The sequence below is a fragment of the Dipodomys merriami genome, unplaced genomic scaffold (assembly GCF_024711535.1).
Source record: "Dipodomys merriami isolate MVZ:Mamm:240054 unplaced genomic scaffold, mDipMer1.0.p SCAF_6, whole genome shotgun sequence".
Classification (NCBI taxonomy): Eukaryota; Metazoa; Chordata; class Mammalia; order Rodentia; family Heteromyidae; genus Dipodomys; species Dipodomys merriami.
Window position 1 is genome coordinate 21909446 of NW_027206179.1, and position 18032 is coordinate 21927477.

Below are 18032 nucleotides of genomic sequence, written 5' to 3' on the forward strand. Positions count from 1 at the left end.
TGTTTATTGTCATTAGGACTTTTGTATAATGTCTTTGGTTTCAGGCACAGAGAAATGACAGATTTGCATTGAGACATATTTTTCTTTGATGTTTTGAGAGAGTTTCTATAAAATTAGTGCCATTTTTGTTGTTTGTGATTCACCAGTTAAGTCATCTTGTCCTGGAATTTTCTTTGTGGAAAGTTAGTCTAGTCCTAAATTTAGTCTGTTTAAAAACATACAGAATTACTAGGTTAACTATTTCTTCCTGTAGGAGCCTTGCTGGTTTGTGTCTTCTCAGTCAGGCATTTGTCTATTTCATCTACATTACTGACATTTAGAATAAAATTGTTCTAAATGTTGCCTTATTTTAAAAAATATTTGAAAGATCTATAGCAAAGTCACTTCTTTCATGCCCCATACTGCCAAGTTGTGTCTTTCCCTCCAATCAGTCCAGCTAAATGTTTAACAATTTTATGACTCTTCTCAAAGAATTTGCCTTTAGTTTCAATCATTTTCTCTTTTTTAAATTTTGTTGATTTCTGTGCTTATATTTATTATTTTGCTTATATTGAATTCAGTGTTGTCTTCCTTTTGTATTCCCTGTGGTCATGATCACTCACTTGAGATCTTTCATTTTTTATAAATGGTCTTTTAAGGTTATAAATTTCCCACTTAAGATTTCTTTAGCAGCAACCCAACATATGTACTCTTTTCATTTTCTTCAGTTTAAAATATTTCCTATTTTCTGTTTTGTTTTATTCTTTCATTCATTAATTATTTAGAAGTGAGTTATTTTAGTTTTCAAATGTTTGGTAAATTACAGATATCTGTCTGTTACTGGTTTCTGATTTTATTCTATTGCTTCCACATAACCATTTTCTTTCTTTCTTTCTTTCTTTCTTTCTTTCTTTCTTTCTTTCTTTCTTTCTTTCTTTCTTTCTTTCTTTCTTCCTTCCTTCCTTGCCTCCCTCCTTTCTTTCTCTCTCTTTCTTTCTTTCTTTTGTTGTCTGTTTTTCTTTCTTTTTCTCCAGTACTAGGTTTTGAACTCAGGACCTTATGCTTGCTAGGCTGATGTTCTACCATTTTAGCTATACATCCAGTATAGCTTTCTGCTGGTTATTTTGGAGATTGAGTCTAGCAGACTTTTCTACCTGGCCTAGCCTTGAATCACAATTTTCCAGATCTTTCTCTTGAGTAGCTTGGTTTAGGGGCATGGACCATAAGGACCTGGATCATAACTTGACTTTTATATTTATATCTTTCATTTTTGTATCTCTCTGTGTGGCTCTTTCCTGACCTGCAAACTCTGATGTAAAGATATGAGACTGACAATTTCTCTCAGCCATGAGAGATATAGCAAATTGGAGTCTGTCCACCAACCAGGATGAGAGCCTCACCCGGAATGGCTAGTATCCTGTCTTAGACTTCCCATCTTCCAGAATTGTGAGAAATGAATTTTTGTTGGCTATGCCAAAACGACTCTGCTATGCTTGTTATAGCAAGCCTGAACTGACTGAAATATAGGTCTTATTGAAAAAGCTTGCTGATCTCGTCTGTAGACATTAATCAAAGAATCATACAAATAAAAATAAAATTACAATTAAAGGAAGTCTTCTAAAAGATAGGTACATGACAATTTAATAATAACTGATGCTTATAACACACTTGCTATAATACAAGAATGACTAAACACCTGACTAACCTATTGAATACTCAAAATGATACTATGAGGTATTTGGTGTGATTGCTTATGAATGAAGAAGCTAAGGAGCAGAGAGATTACCATTTTCTCATGGATACAACTATCAAGTGTAGTAGTTAGGATTTTAACCCAGATAGTTTGAGTTCCAATAATTACACTCGACTAGTTACCCTATGATAGGTATAATGTGTCACATGTAATAAAGAACGTGTGAAAATGATCTTATCAGGGAGATTGGTGTGATTGTCTCCAGGCAGTAGTGATTGCTCATTTAGATGGAAAGTAGAGGACTTAATGAGGCAAAGGAGCTGGGTGTGGGTTAAAAGCATTCCTATAGAAAGACCAGCATGTTCAAAGCCCAGTGCCAAGTATTAGAGACCAAAGGAAAGATGGTGTTTTGAGATTTCAGAGAAAGAAACCCTTGCTAAATGGAGGTACAGAGACAGTGTATTTGTAAGCTATGCTGAATAACCAGCAATGAAATAAAACACAACAGGGCTCTCATACCACACGGTCAGCTGTGGGCTGGCAAAGTGGTTTGTCTTGGAAGGTCTTTTATGCCTGGGACCTCAGTTGGGTTTTGGCTGTGCTTGACATGGACTATCATTGTTCAGAAGGTTATCTTGAGTTCATTCACATGGTGGTGATAGAATTCTAAGCAAATGAAAGGAAACGCACAAAGTTCTTGAGGTATAGTTTCAGATGTAGATTTGGAACACTCAATCAGACAGAGCAAGTCTCCAGGCCAGCTTTGCATTGCAGTGGGGGGAGAAATAGACTCCAATTTGTACTGAACTGAAGTGTAAAGTCACAAAGCCACACTGCAAAGCCAAGCATTCAAAAGAGATGAGAAAGGAGATATGGTTTTGTAGTTTAATGTAAGTGGTCTCGGCTGCAGCAGGAGGCTTTCTGGACCTTATCAAACTCTATTTTTAATCTATGAGTATTGGGCAGTCATTGAAGAGTTTAAGATGTACTTGGCCTTTGAAAAGGCTTTCTGGCTTTGGAGAATAGATTGTAAAGAAAAGCATGTAGAGAGAATGTTTCAGAGGCTACTGTAAAAGTTCAGGTGAGAGATGGAGTTGGTCTTGGCCACCCAGGTGGGCATAGAGTTAGAGAGATTTGCATGACTTGCACAGACAATAAGAAGGTAAAATTCACAATATTTGGTGATCAATCAGATGTGGACTACATGTCAAATTTCTAGGCTATAAGCTACTTGAGGATGGGGACAATACATGACTTTTACATCTCCAAAGCCCCAGTGCCAGGCACATTGTAGGCATACACTATTTAGAAAATAGGATAAATGATTCTATTTGTAGTGTTTGGTTCCCCCACCCCATCCTTAGTTATATATAATCTCCTTTGGTTTGGTATGCACTTTCCTTTTTTTTATTTTTGCCCCTAGAATCAGCAGACAACAATGTCCAGGATTTTTTATAAATGTAGCTCATTTGTTAACTTCGCAACAGGAATGGTTAGTTTGAGTTCTGGCCTTGTGTAAAATGAATAAAGTTAACAGGACATTCATATCTCCCAACATGCCTTCTCTAAGGGTAACTTCTGGAAGCTGGACCAGGCTAATCAGCTCCCCAGGCTCTGTACTAATAGAAAAGCACAAGATGGGCGGGCTATTGAAGCTGAAAGCAATGGCGCCCCTGGCTCTGCTTAATCTGTTGTTATTTTCCTCCTCTCTGGGAATGTGCCCAGTAATCACTGTAAGAAGCAGAGATTCAGTTCTGTGAGAACACATAAGGAAGCTGAGGGCCCAGCTCATTTTTATGGGGTGTTTGAGCATGAGCCACTCAGCATAAGGGCTTGAGTTTTTTGTCATCATTTGGCAAAAGGCTGTGCTAATGTGATGTGAGAGATGGAGGTGAGCAGCTTTCTTTGCTTCAGGTCTATTGATCAGGGCAACCCAGGGGTTCTTTCTTCATCAAGGTTAATTTTCATTCTCATATTTGCTGCTCTTCTCAGGGGGAACCAAGGATCTGATTAATTGATTGACTCTCCTCCTCCTCCTCCTCCTCCTTCTCTGCTTTCTTCTTCTTCTTCCTTCTTCTTCTTCTTCTTTCTTTCTTCTTCTTCTTCTTCTTCTTCTTCTTCTTCTTCTTCTTCTTCTTCTTCTTCTTCTTCTTCTTCTTCTTCTTCTTCTTCTTCTTCTTCTTCTTCTTCTTCTTTCTTCTTCTTCTTCTTCTTTTGTTTGGAAGGTAAGGAAATAATCTGCCTTACAAAATGGAATAAAAATTCCTGCCCACCTTGCTGTGTCCAGTCATGAGTGGCATTCATTCTGCTAGCATCTGGTGCTAACTCAGTGTCCACTCATTCCGTTTCATAAAGCTCATGGAAGCTGCAAAGATTGGAAAGGCGAGACTGCATTTCATAAGACGCCTTTGTCTGTGTGTGAAATGTAGAGGACTATGAACTCGTTTCCTCATAACTAGCGAAGCCAGTAGTTTTCAGATAATGGAGCCTGAAAATGGACCCCAGAGCAATTTATTTGATGCTTATAAGTTGTGCACTGGGTTTTCAATGTGAAAGACAGTTTTACCTTAAATAATTGGCTCAAATGCAAAAAAAATAAGATCCCTGAGAATTCTCCTCTGAAAGGAAGAATCTGGAGCCTCTTCTGAGACTGTTGTCCTGGTTATTGTAGTGATAGATGCTCAAAATAATGACCTCTCAGACCTATTGCAGTGAAACAGACCCATTTCCTCCTGTGGAGTGTGGACAAGATCAGGGAGGTGGCACAGGTTTAATGTAAATGGAATCATTTTTTTGTGCCTTTTTACTTTTAAAACATGTAAGGAGAAATTTCTAGCCTACTGTGTGGGCACCTCACCACATACCTCCTGTTACCACTGGTGAGATTTGTGCTTGGACCTGACACTTCTGTTTTGTTTTGTTTTTTTTTTTAACACATTCTTCCATCACTGAGTTATTAGCAATTATTTTCCAAGAAAAACAACCTATACCAAGGGACATACCTTCTTGCATTTTTCTGTATCTGCAGATACAAAGTCATCCCAGAAGCCTCTTTGACACCAGATGGTATGCGAAAAGACTGAATATACAAATGGACAATGGATGGACCATATATAAAAATAGAATTCTGAGCCATATTCTGTAGCAACCTGCCTAGGAAACCAATTGTTTCTCTGTCACAAATAGCCTAGGAGCCAATTTGTTGTATACCACACTTATAGAAAGCTGATTGCTGTCTCTGGTGACAATCTAGGATTGTTTGAAAAATGACTTCTGTAACAATTGGCTCCAAATGGCCAAGGTTAGATTAATAACTGACATCTTGCCTAATTTTTTTGTCCCTGCTCCTAATTTAGTATCATCCGGAGAAAGCCAGACGTATACACTTAGACAATCACATACTCTCCCTAACTTGGGGTTAGCTATCCCAGCTTCCCTAGACCAATAGCTTCCAATCAGGGCATGCTCAAACCCTTCCTTACTTTCTTACCCTCATGCCTGTCCATGACACTCTGCTAGTGCAACTCACCATGGCTGGACCACCCCCTCCCCCGACTGAAATCTAGGTCACCCTGTGGCTCTGTTCTTGTGTTTACATTAGTTGGATGTGCCAGTGCTCTTCTGGAGCTATTCCTGCCTACTTTGCCCTTTCCAAATGGAATGGTACAGGTGGAAGGCAGAGAGCATACAAGTCCGGTCATAGAAGTGAGCTGCCTTAGAGAGGCAGGTTTTGTAGACAATTCCTTCCTGCAAGTCCAGGGAAGCAACGATTCAAGCTAACCTTGGGAAATCCTTCCAGACCGTGGGCCTTCAGACTTGATTAGAAGGTCAGGCTCATTTTCCTCCTTGACAGGATAAAGGAAGGGGTGAAACAGATCAAGATTTATTGAATTTATATACTACGTTGTCAATTGAATGGTAACCCCTTTATCCAACTACTTAAAAACAAAAATAAAATGAAGAGAAAACAAGAACAAGGAAGGTAAGGAGGGGTATCTCACTTAGAAATGTTTGTTCCCTCATTATTCCTTCATGTAGTTATTTCACATACAGTTATCACATCCTAAATATAGGCTTTTTTAAAAACAAGGTACTGTGGCTTGAACTTCGGACATCACATTTTTCCTTACCTTTTATGCTTAAGGCCGGTACTTGAGCCATACTTTCATGTCTAGCTTTTCTTTGATTAATTTGTCTTGGCTGGCTTTGAACCACAACCCTCAGATCCGGGTCATCTGAGTAGCTAGGATTAATTACAGTCATGATCTTTTTTATTTATTTTTGTTTTTTAAAATTATTTATTTATTTTGTTGGTCATGGGGTTTGAACTCTGGGCCTGAACGCTGTCCCTCAAGGCTAGCACTCTACCGCTTGAGCTACAGCACCACTTCCTGTTTTCTGATGGTTTATTGGAGATAAGAGTTTCACAGAGTTTCCTGCTTGGACTGGCTTTGAACCATGATCCTCAGATCTCAGCCTCCAGAGTAGCTATGATTACAGGCGTGAGCCACCGGTGCCCGGCTCTTTTTTATTTTTGAAGGTCCTTTCAAACACATCCTTTTGATTCTGGAGCAATGGAGGTCTTCCTACACTGCTTCTGGGGTTAGCAGTTTAAAGTTTTGCCATAGGGGTCAGACTTATACCTTGTATCTCCCACCTGGAGGTTTTATTTTGTCCATGGTTTATTTACACTTTCAGAAGTTTTCTAATGCTAACGTCTCCATTGTTTCTTGGCTTGTTTAACAAATTATTGGTGGAATTCAGAAGTACTCTTGGGCTATGCATTCAAATTTGCATGCATTGATTTATTCAACAAATACTTAGTAAGGACCTACAAAGCCTGAAATCAGGCTTCACAAATGAGGATCCTTAGACATTAGTGTCTCTCCTCCCCACAGAGTTCCAACTCTCAGGACCACAGCAATGTGTTCACATATCCCATCAGTTTGTAAAATTTTCACAAGTTACCTATTTAAGCAACTATTGAGTTAGATGACTATGAGTTGTCTTTAGTTTAGTTTTGTTTTTTGTCGGTCAGGGAGCTTGAATTCTGGGCCTGGGAGCTTTCCCTGTGCTCTTCAGCTCAAGAAGAGCATTCTACTGTTTGAGCCACAGCACCACTTCCAGTTTTCTAGTGGTTTATTGGAGATAAGAGTCTCATGGAGTTTCTTGCCCAGGCTGGCTTTGAACCCTGGTCCACAGATCTCAGCCTCCTAGCTAGGATTACAGGCATGAGCCACTGGTGCCCAGCTAGTTTGTGTGTGTGTGTGTGTGTGTGTGTGTGTGTGTGTGTGTGTGTGTGTGTTGTTGTTGTTGTTGATTTGTGTGCCAGTCCTTGGGCTTGGGCCCTGTCCCTGAACTTTTTTGCCCAAGGCTAGCACTCTACCGCTAGAGCCACAGTTCCACTTCCAGCTTTATGGTGATTAATTTGAGATAAAAGTTCCGTGGACTGCCGGGCGCTGGTGGCTCACGCCTGTAATCCTAGCTACTCAGGAGGCTGAGATCTGAGGATCATGGTTCAAAGCCAGTCCGGGCAGGAGAGACCGTGAGACTCCTATCTCCAATAAACAACCAGAAAACCGGAAGTGGCGCTGTAGCTCAAGTGGTAGAGTGCTTGCCTTGAGCTGAAGAGCTGAAGGACAGCGCCCAGGCCCCGAGTTCAAGCCTCACGACCGACCAAAAAAAAAAAAAAAAAAAGTTCCGTGGACTTTTCTGCCTAGGCTGGCTTCTAACACAATCCTCAGACCTCAGTCTCTTGAGTAGCTAGGATTACAGGTGTGAGCCACTAGTGTCTGGCTTCAGTTTTATTTTTAATTGATGAACAATATTTGCACATGTTTATGGAACATAATTTGATGTTTTGATCTATGTAAACATTGTGTATCAAATTAGCATAATTAGCAAATCCATCTCCTCAAAAAGAAGTTTTTTTTAATGAATCTTCCCTTTCAACTGTTTTGAAATGTCTAAAATTCCAGAACTGATTCCTCCCATCTGACTATGATTTTGTAGCTGTTGATTAATGTCTCATCTTACCCTCTTCTCCCTAACCTCCGACTTCCTGTAACCACCATCCTATTCTCTGCTTCCCTTTTTCAAGTTCCCTCATTTAGAATTCCCTCATTTCCTCTCAAGTTGAGTGTAGTTGGAACAGAGGCAGGGAAATTTGAAACCTGGCACTGATCAAACCTTGGGATTCATTGTGTTTGAGTTTATGTGTGCAGCCAAGGGACTGACAGCTATCAAAGATTAATGACAAATCAAGTGACAAAGCTTAAGATGTGACTTTATTGCTAATGGTTGAGTTTTTTTTTTTTTCAGTCATGGGGCCTGAACTCTGGACCTGAGCGTTGTCCTTGAGCTCTTCAGCTCAAGGCTAGTGTCCTACCACTTGAGCCACAGCACCACTTCTGGCTTTTTCTGCTTATGTGGTACTGAGGAATCGAACCCAGGGCCTCGTGCACACAAGACTAGCACTCTACCACTAAGCCACCTTCCTAGTCCTCCAATACTTTTTATTACTTACCACTGGTTTAGTGATACAATGAGTGGCTGTGGATTCTTTCATGTAGAGGAATCTTTGAGATAACTTGGGATATTTGCCCAAACCTGAAGCTAATCCCACTTCTTTAGCCTCAAGATATTATCTTTGTTTATTATCTACTGCCCTGCTCCCTACATACCAGGGAGCCCAGGCCTCAGCTCATCCCTCAGCTCTATGGCTTCCCTCAGGCATGTCCACACAGGATCTTTCTCCTGCCTTGCAGCCAGTAGTGTCAGGGGAAAGATTTATATTTTTCCCTAGTTTTAGAAATTATGATCAGTCCTTATTATAAGAGGAACTGATCACAGTGTAAAAAAATGTAGGAAAAATATTATAGAGGCTTGTAGTGAACTAATAGAAATATTTAGGTAGATACAGTATCTTTGTGTCATTTATTGTTTTTATATTTTTCATTCTCGATAAATACTTCTATATATTTATTTTTGTATACCTATTTCAATAAATGTTTAATTTTGAGATAACTATAGGCTTATATAAGTTGTAGGAAATAATGCAAATAAAGTCTGTTACCCTATACCCTGTTTGCCTTAATGATCACATACACCAAAACTGTAGTGCAGTATCAAAGCTAGGACATTGGCACAGATACTGTCCATATCTAATGCCTACATTTTGCTTTTGTGTCTTTTTCTAAAGAACTCTCCTTTCCTTGAGCATGTTAAGCTTTGGTGCTCTCACCTTCCATCCTACCAGGTGCTGGGCACCATCCTAGGTGGTGAAGACAGAGCAATGAAGAAAACAAAGAAAATCTCTGCCTCAGGAAGCTGACACTCTGGTGAGAGAGAGGGAAATAAAATGTAGAGTATCAGCTGCTGCTATAGGAAAACAGAAGGATAAGAGGGCAGAGAGACCAGGACATGGAGTGGAGTTGCTGTTGTATGAAGAGTAGCTAGGGAAGGAAAGGGCTACATGACGGCATTATTTTGAGTGAATAAATCTCACTTTTGATCTCAAACTCCATCCTAAGGCTCTTAGATCAGGCTTGCATTGTGCAGACATCTTCGTCTCTAAGGGGATGACTTACGGTTAGCACACCAGAAAAAAAGCTTCAATTTTGCACTATAGATGTAACTAAAATAAGATATTTGCCCAACATTACCCCATTAAAGAATTTTGAAGGGATGTTATTAATAATATGTAATTTAATCTTAAGAACTGCTTACTTTCTCCAAATGGCATTGTCTTAGCAACTGATTGTTATGCCATTTGAAAGTAATGAAGTGCTAAGTTCATTATTAATCACACTAAGTGAAAGATACAAGTCAGAGTAAAAGAAGGCAGCAGTGAATTCCTCCTTGAGCCTTGAGTTGCTAAGGCATGTTGCAGCACAGAGAATTCTGCACAGCAGGTTTTGTTCTGCTTGTGTTAGCTGGTTGTGAATTGGTGACCTTCAATCAAAGTAAGTACACATTTAAGCTATTCTGGGATGATGCTTTGCATAGAGAAGTTGCGCAATACCGGTTTCCTCTCTTTTACTCCTCATTCATGAAACCAGGAAGATGTTCACAATAAATCTATCCAAGTACTGCACTTTTGTTGTTGTTTCAATGCAATAGCATAAGTTTGAACTGAAACACATCGTACAACTCTTTGTTTCCAAAGAGTTTAAAGGCTGACTGGCATACTTAGACTTTTTCAGAATGTTGCTAGGTCATGAAAAATGGTCTTTTCTGTGGTGTAGGTCACTGGTGTAGTTATATGAAATAATGTTGAACAGTTGTCTGCAGGCTTAGCTTTGATGTGTTTGCTAAATGTCATTAATTACTTAAAAGTAAATATTTAGATAAGGTGGAAAAATTGTATGTAATTTATCAGAAGCTGTAGTGACCTGATTGAAGGAACTATTGCCACATTAAATAACAAACATATTGTATTTGATTGCTCCCTAAATACCAAAACATAAGAATTCCTAATTGCATATTGATAACATCTTTTCTTTATCGTCTTCTGTGGGAACTTGAAATTGAATTGTGGTCTCTTGTAAAGACAGTTTAAGTCAGGTTTGCACTAAACTATTTCCTTGAAAGTCTGAGATAGAAGGTTTAGAGAATCTGAGGAAGAATTTAATGGATGAGAAAAGACAATACATACCTATCATCAATAAAGTGAACACTAGTTCGTTATAGATTACAGTTCTGATTTGCAAACAATGGCTACATTTGAGGGTGGCTGCTTGAATGATGAGGGATAAGGAAGGAAACACGATGGCAAAGCAGACTTCAGGCAAGACTTGGTCCAATAGCTCAGTGATTTAAGCCTCTTTTGCTCTTCACCCTAAGCAAATTCACTTCATGTTTGTTGGCTCTGTGTGGAAGATAAAGGAGACTGTACTGGAGCCTTGTGAATGATGAGTGGAAATCAAGAGAAGAAGCTGGGTGAAGATAAGTGAGGCAGATCACACATTGGTCATATACACCTGGAAGAGTTTGAGTTTTGTATTCAGAGCAATAGGAAGCTTAAAGATTTGTATCAAAAATTACACGGCCTGATGTAGATGGTCCCTCTGAATATGTAAAGGTTGGGAGAAGGGTTGGAGTGAGAGGAGAGAGCCAAGTAGGAGCTCTCAGTGCTGGTGAGAGTTAGGTCTAGGAAGCAAGAAATACAAAAGAATCAAGAAGGAAGATTAGCATCCTTTCTGGTTTTTGTTTGTTTCTGCCAGATTCTACAGAGGAATACACATAATATGACTACATTTTATGTTTTTTTTTTTTTTTGGTTTTGGTTTTTTGAGGAATCTCAACTCAATATTATAAGACACTGGTGGGGGCTGGGCACTGGTGGCTCACGCCTGTGATCCTAGCCACTCAGGAGGCTGAGATCTGAGGATCATGGTTCAAAGCCAGCCTGGACAGGAAAGTCTGTGAAACTCTTCTCTTCAATAAACCACCAGAAAACTAGAAGTGGTGTTGTGGCTCAAGTGGTAGAGCGTCTACTTTGAGCTGAAGAGCTGAGGGACAGCGCTCAGGCCGAGTTAAAGCCCCACGACCGACAAAAAAATAAGACACTGGTGGGAAAAAGTGACTTACACAATAAACAATACAGAATTAGATCATGGACTTAGCCCAAAAGCTCTCTGAGTGATGTTTAAGATAAATAAAATTATTAAAAAGGAATTAAGATACAAGAAAAAAACAAGACAAGTTCAAAAGAGTAGAGTCCAAGAATATTTGAAGAAGAGCCAAATAGAATTCTTAGAAAAGTATTTTTGCTGATAGGAAAAGCTTCAGTGTTACGGTAAAGACAGATTAGATACAGTTAAACTAGTAAACAGGGGAGGGGGAGAAATCCACTTTACATTTATTCAAATGTTTTTTTTTTCTTTCATGCGGTTGTTTCTAACACATTTATAAGATTATTTCTTTGTTGCTTTGTATGTCTCTCCCCCACAGTATAACCCCTGCTTTCACTGTATTTAATGTCGGTATAATTTGTGGAGGGAAAGGGGAAAAACAAATCGTTTAAATAGGGATACAGGTGGACCCATTGCAACAATGAGATGTACAAGTCGTTATGTCGAAAATGAACTTTACAACTTTGGTGGGGGGCGGAGAGCATTGTGGGGGGCGGGGGGAGGATGGGAAAGGATGGGAAGGGGAAACAAAGGGGGAGGCTACAATGCTTGATAAGAAGTGTACTCATTATCTTGCCCATGTAATTGTACCCCTCTGTACAGTATTTTCACAATAAAAAAAAAGAGGTAGAGCATTTCCACGAGAGTGTAAGATAAGAAAGGCCAATATCTATCCAGCAGTGTTTCTAGAAAAGGTAGAAAGAATGAAGAGGAGGCTGGATTGAGGAACATGGTTGCAGTTGTTTTCCTGGAGTTGAAGAAAGATGATTTCTTGGATACAGGAAGCACAATTCCTACTATATGTGATAAACTAAAATAAATCAACACTTTGGAATTTTGATGCACTGTAGAAACCAAAATTACTCAATGAGAAAACAGTATGACTTTAAAGGAACAGTACATAGCAGACTTTTTAATAATAAGGGAACTAACCAAATGCCCAGCAACTGATGAGGGGATAAATAAAATATGGATATCCATACAATATGGATATGAGTGAAAAAAATCAAGCTGGAGATTAGAAATTCTGTAAGTCAAATAATAATAAAATAAATAAAACCAATTGAGGCTGAACATGGTTGCACAAGCTTGTAATTCTACATAATCAAGAAGCAGAGATAGGGGATAATGGATCAAGGCTAGTCTAGACAACAACAAGATTTCATTTAACAGTCAAAACATAAAGCATAAAGGAGCTGGTTGAGTGACTCAAGTGGTAGAGTACTGCTTAGAAAGCACAAGGCCTAAGTTAAAACCACAATACTACATACATATACATATATATACACACATGCATATACATATACACATGTATATGTATACATATATATGTTTATATGTGTGTATATATACATATATATTAGATAGATATGAAAGCCTGTCCAGCAGAGTAGATCAAATGGAATACAGATAAGGCATATATGTTAGACAAATTAGGAGATAAATTGTATTTTCATTTATTTATTGTTTTTGTCAGTCATGGGGCCTGAACTCTGGGCCTGGGCACTGTCTCTCAGCTCTTCAGCTCAAGGCTAGTACTCTACTAATTGAGCCATAGTGCCACTTCCAGCTTTTTCTGCTTATGTGGTACTGAGGAATCAAACCCAGAGCCTCATGCATGCAAAGCAAGCACTCTACCACTGAGCCACCTTCCCAGCCCCAAGGAGATAAATTTTAAAATATTGAAAAAAGTATGAAAAGAATTTTCAAAAAGGTTGTCTGTATAAATAAAATGTGAATCTTGAAGTTGTAAACAGCAATCTATTAAGAGACCAAACTTAGGAGTGATAGGCAAAGAAGAAGGAGAAGAAGTGCTACCTAAAGACATAGGGCACATGTTCAATAAAGTAATACCATAAAATCATTCAAATATCAGAAAAGAGAAGCCCACCCAAGTATAGGTGGCTTCTAGGACACCTAACCAGATCAGAATGAAACCTCCCTATGACATATAGTTAAAACATTAAAAATAGCGAATAAACGAAAAGTACTGAAAGCTGAGATAAATGTCAATTCATTTACAATTGAAAAATCTATCCAAATAATAACAGATCTCTCAGCAGTAAGCTTAAAAGGAAGAAGGGTTTGGAATGACATATTTCAAGAGTTTAGAGTTAATAACTGTGAACCCAGAATACGCAACAAAGCTATCATCCATAACCAAAGAACAAATAAAAGCATTCCATTATAAAAATTAATCAATATATGACTAGTAAATAAGTACTACAAAGATACTGGAAAGAACTTTGCACACAGAGAAAGCTCACTAAAAACGTAAAAAGCTAGAGAAAATAAATCCCACTGGATGAATAGATAAGAAGTGAGGACACAATATAACACACATACACCACAAATGGCAACAATATGATCACATATCTTTCCATTTTAATATTCAATGTCCATGTCCTCAATTCTCCAATCAAGGCATAGAATGCAAATTGGATTAAAAAATAAGACCCAACTACCTTGACTACAAAAAACATATCTTACTGCAAAAACCCCCCAAATCTTCCAAGTAATTAGACCCCAAAACAAGCAGTAGTAGCTATACTGATATCTGATAAAATGGACTTCAAATCAAAATTAGTCAAGATTATATCAAGATTAAGTTGGTTTCATTTGAGGGATTCAAGAATGATTTAATCTTCCTAAATTAATAAATATAAATAAATCAATAAATATAAATAAGATATAAAACATAAAGAGAATCAGAGAAGAATCATAAAGTCAATTGATTAATTCAGAAAAATCCCTTGACAAAATTCAACATCCTTTTATGATAACTTTGAACCAATCAGGAATAGAAGGAATATACCTCAATATAATAAAGGCTATACATACCAAGCCTATAGATAATATCACACTAAACAGGAAAAAAACAAAAACCATTTTCTTAAAATTCAGAAATGAGATAAAGGTGCCCAATTCACTCCATTCTTATTCAATTTAGTACTGGAATTTCTAGAAGAGTAATAAGGCAAGAAAAAGAAATAGAAGGGATGCATGCACAAAAGGAAGAAGTCAATTTATCCTTATTTGCAGATGCTATAATCCTATGCCAAAAAGGACCTTAAAGATTTTTATCCCTAAACTCCTAGGTCTGATAAACCAACAATGTAACAGAATACAGAATCTGCATATAAAATACCAGTAGCTTTTCTGTACACCAACAATAAACAAGCTCAGAAAGAAATCAGGAGAGCAATTTCATTTACACTAGCTTAAAAAAAAACCTATGAATAAAAGCAATCAAAGAGGAGAAAAAGCTTCAAGAAGGAAATTGAAGATAATGAGAAAATGGAAAGAACTCACTCATAGACTACCAAAACCATTGATAGACTCAGTGCAATTCTCCATGAAATTCCCAATATTGTTCTTTACAGGAATATAAAAATTAGTCCTAAAATTCACATCAAAACACAAAACACACCCAAATGGCAAAATAGTTTTGAGGGAGGATAAAAAGCAATGTTGATAGAGCGCTAGCCTTGAGCTGAAGAGCTGAGGGACAGCGCCCAGGCCCAGAGTTCAGGCCCCACGACCGGACCCAAAAAAAAAAAAAAAAAAAAAAGCAATGTTGAAAGTGTCACAATACTAGGCTCTAAATTATACTATAAACTTATAGCAACAAAAACAGCATGACACAAAAATACAGACATGAAGAAAAATGGAACAGAACAGAAAACCTGGAAATAAATGCACACAGGCAAAGCCATCTGATTTTTAACAAAGGAACCATAAATATATGGTGGGAAAAAGAGGGACTTGTCAACAGATAGTGATAGGAAAACTGAATATCCATGCAGACAAGAATTAAAGTAGGCCCTTACCTCCATTGCATATTAATTCAATTCTAATTAATTAATTAATTAAATTCTAATCAATGAGCTCTGAATGAATATGGAAAAATTAGGGAAAACACTGGAATATATTGATATAGGCCATAATTTTCTGAATGGGGCTCCCATAGCTCAGAAAACAAGAACAATGATGGACAGATGGGATTACATCAAACTTAAAAGCTTCAGGAAAGGAAATAGTCTTTAGACTGAAGGAAAACCCTACAAAATGGGAGAAACTCTTGGCCAGCTACACATCTGACGAGGAATTAATAACCAGAATATACAGGAGCTCCAAAGACCTTTGGTCTCTTTCTTACAAAACTCTTCTTCTTGCTCAAAGAAGACCAAAGTGGGCTAACACGTTGGTAATTTGGGACTGGTATTTGGTTTATTGTTTTAAACCTGTAAATTCTGCCTCTTACAGAAAGTCACGTGTCACTCAGTAATTGGGTGTGTTCTGAGACGTGCATTGGAAATGCACCATCGTACAAGCGTCATAGAATGCACTTATATAGATGAAAGGCTATGACTCATTAGATTGCATAATCTTGTGGGATCCTGCTCATATGTGTGCTCTGTCATTGACCCAATTGTTGTTCTGAGATACATGACTGTACTTGTGGTTTGCATTTCTGTCATTAGAAGTGAGAGGAGAGAGGATTTTGGGCCCTGGTATTGCTCTGGTCTAAGAATAACAGACATTTGAACACACCACAGAGAGAGCACATCCACATGACCGTAGAACTTGCATCTCCTGGTCAGACTAAGTACTTAAAACGTGGGTCAAATCCTTCTTCCTAGTTTTAATGCCGAGCATTGGACTTCGGTTCCCCTTTACTGAGTTCCCAGCTTTATTCTTTTGTGTGTTTATCAGGCTGTACTCCTGAGTTGATAGATGTTCAAATTTGACCCCAAATGGGTAACAGGGCAGAAAGGTGGAATGGATGCCTGTCACAGAATGTACTTTATTTTCTAGCAATAGCCCCTTTAGTATGTACAGGCTCTTGGGTTTCCTGAGGAATGGAGTCATTTTGTAAACAAAATGCTGTCATTTTAAGCCATTAGAATGTATTATATGAGGCCTAATGGCCAAAAGAAAGCTAGCAGGGAGTCAGACAAGGCGTAGAGTGAATCTTTGGTGCTCTGGGTCTTTTAGGACTTGGCTGCCATAATGAACTCAGCCTTCTCATTATCCACTGTATTAAAAATCTCGGGAACAAAAGCAAATATCTGCTTTCTTTCTCTGAGCTTGGTTGCTGAGATTTAGCGAGCCTGACTCCTGTTTGTTAGTTTAGCAGAATCTAGCTGTTTTCAGAGCTAAAAATTCTTCTCTTGGAGGTTATTTAAAATTTTCCTTGCCCCCTGCCCTTTTTTTTCTGTTTAGAAAAAGGAAACGGTTGCTCTTTAGTTCTTAATGTAATGATAACAGGTTTTAGCCACTAAAAAATTTGTCTCTCATTTCTGTCAAATGGGTCATATGCTTCACCTCACTGAACCACTATTATAGTGTGGCAAGAGCGGTAGAATTAGTGGTCCATTTTACGGATTTGGAAACCGAGGCAAACTTCTGGTAAGTGTTGGTCTGTCTTTTTCACAGGACGTATCCTCTTATTACTCTGTTGCTTTTTCTACAATATTTAGTCTGTGTTCACATCTGAAAAAAACTTCCAAATTGCAGTTTCTTTCTGTTTGGGAATCATGCTAGAAATTTGGAGGGTATCTGGCAATCTCCAAAATGAGTACAAGATGTGGTTCAACTCTGCCTCCTACTTGGAATCAGATTCCAAGTTCTACCTCTCTCTCCAATTCTAAACTACACATGGAAGAACTGAGCAGAGACAGGTGAGCATATTCAGGTCAAGGGCTGGAGCTTTAGTTTCTCATGTAGACCAGCATCCATCTCCTTACACAGCAATGTGACTTGCCCTAGAGCCCACTGCATTTTTCTGAGCTTTTCAGGTTCACCTACTGGAGATCCTGACTGAAATATCCAGACGGTTCCACACGTTGTCTGTGTGGATTGCAGCTGCTCTGATTTTGGCTTATGACAGTGCCCCTGATGGCTTCCCTGGGATGAGCTCCCTCACTCTTCCCAGATTGTGCTTTTCATGAAGCAGCCTGGAAACAGATGCTTACTTATGAAGGACCATCAGATCCACAAGGTCTTGTTGAAATTACAAGGTCACAAGATGCTAAAACGTCCCCAAATTTCCTGTCTGCTTCTGACACCAAGAGAAATACATCTTCAAAAGCCCTCTGTTTCCTGAGAGCAATTTTTTTTGGTCAGTCCTGGGGCTTGAACTCTGGGCCTAGGCACTGCCTCTCAGCAATCAGCTCAAAGCTAGTGCTCTATCACTTGGGCCAGAACTCCACTTACAGTTTTTCTGTGGTTTATTGGAGATAAGAGTCTCATGGACTGTCCTGCCTGGGCTAGCTTTGAACTGTGATCCTCAGATCTCAGCCTCCTGAGAAGCTAGGATTACAGGTGTGAGCCACTCGCACCCGGCTGGTATAAACCAATATTTTAAAGAGTGCCAAGTGTCTCAGGTGAATGGAGCTGCATTTCAAACAAATATCCATACAATGCTCCTGGGAAGGGAAGCCTCCCACATATCCACCCTGTTGACCCTGGTTGGGCTCTGAACCATAGCTTTACTTTCTCTTGTACTCTCAGCCACCTCTCCACGCTGCTACCAGTCTTCTGTACCTCTTCAATTTAGGTGACCTAGGTCTTGAGTCCTTAGTTAAAAACCCAAAGTATATCAAAGAAACTTCACTGCAGACCTGCAGAGAATGATGGAAAAGACTCACCATCCAGGAAACAAAGCGTTAAAGTGGACATCCAATGTCAACTCTCTCAGGTGCCTCTATGCCATTTTTTCA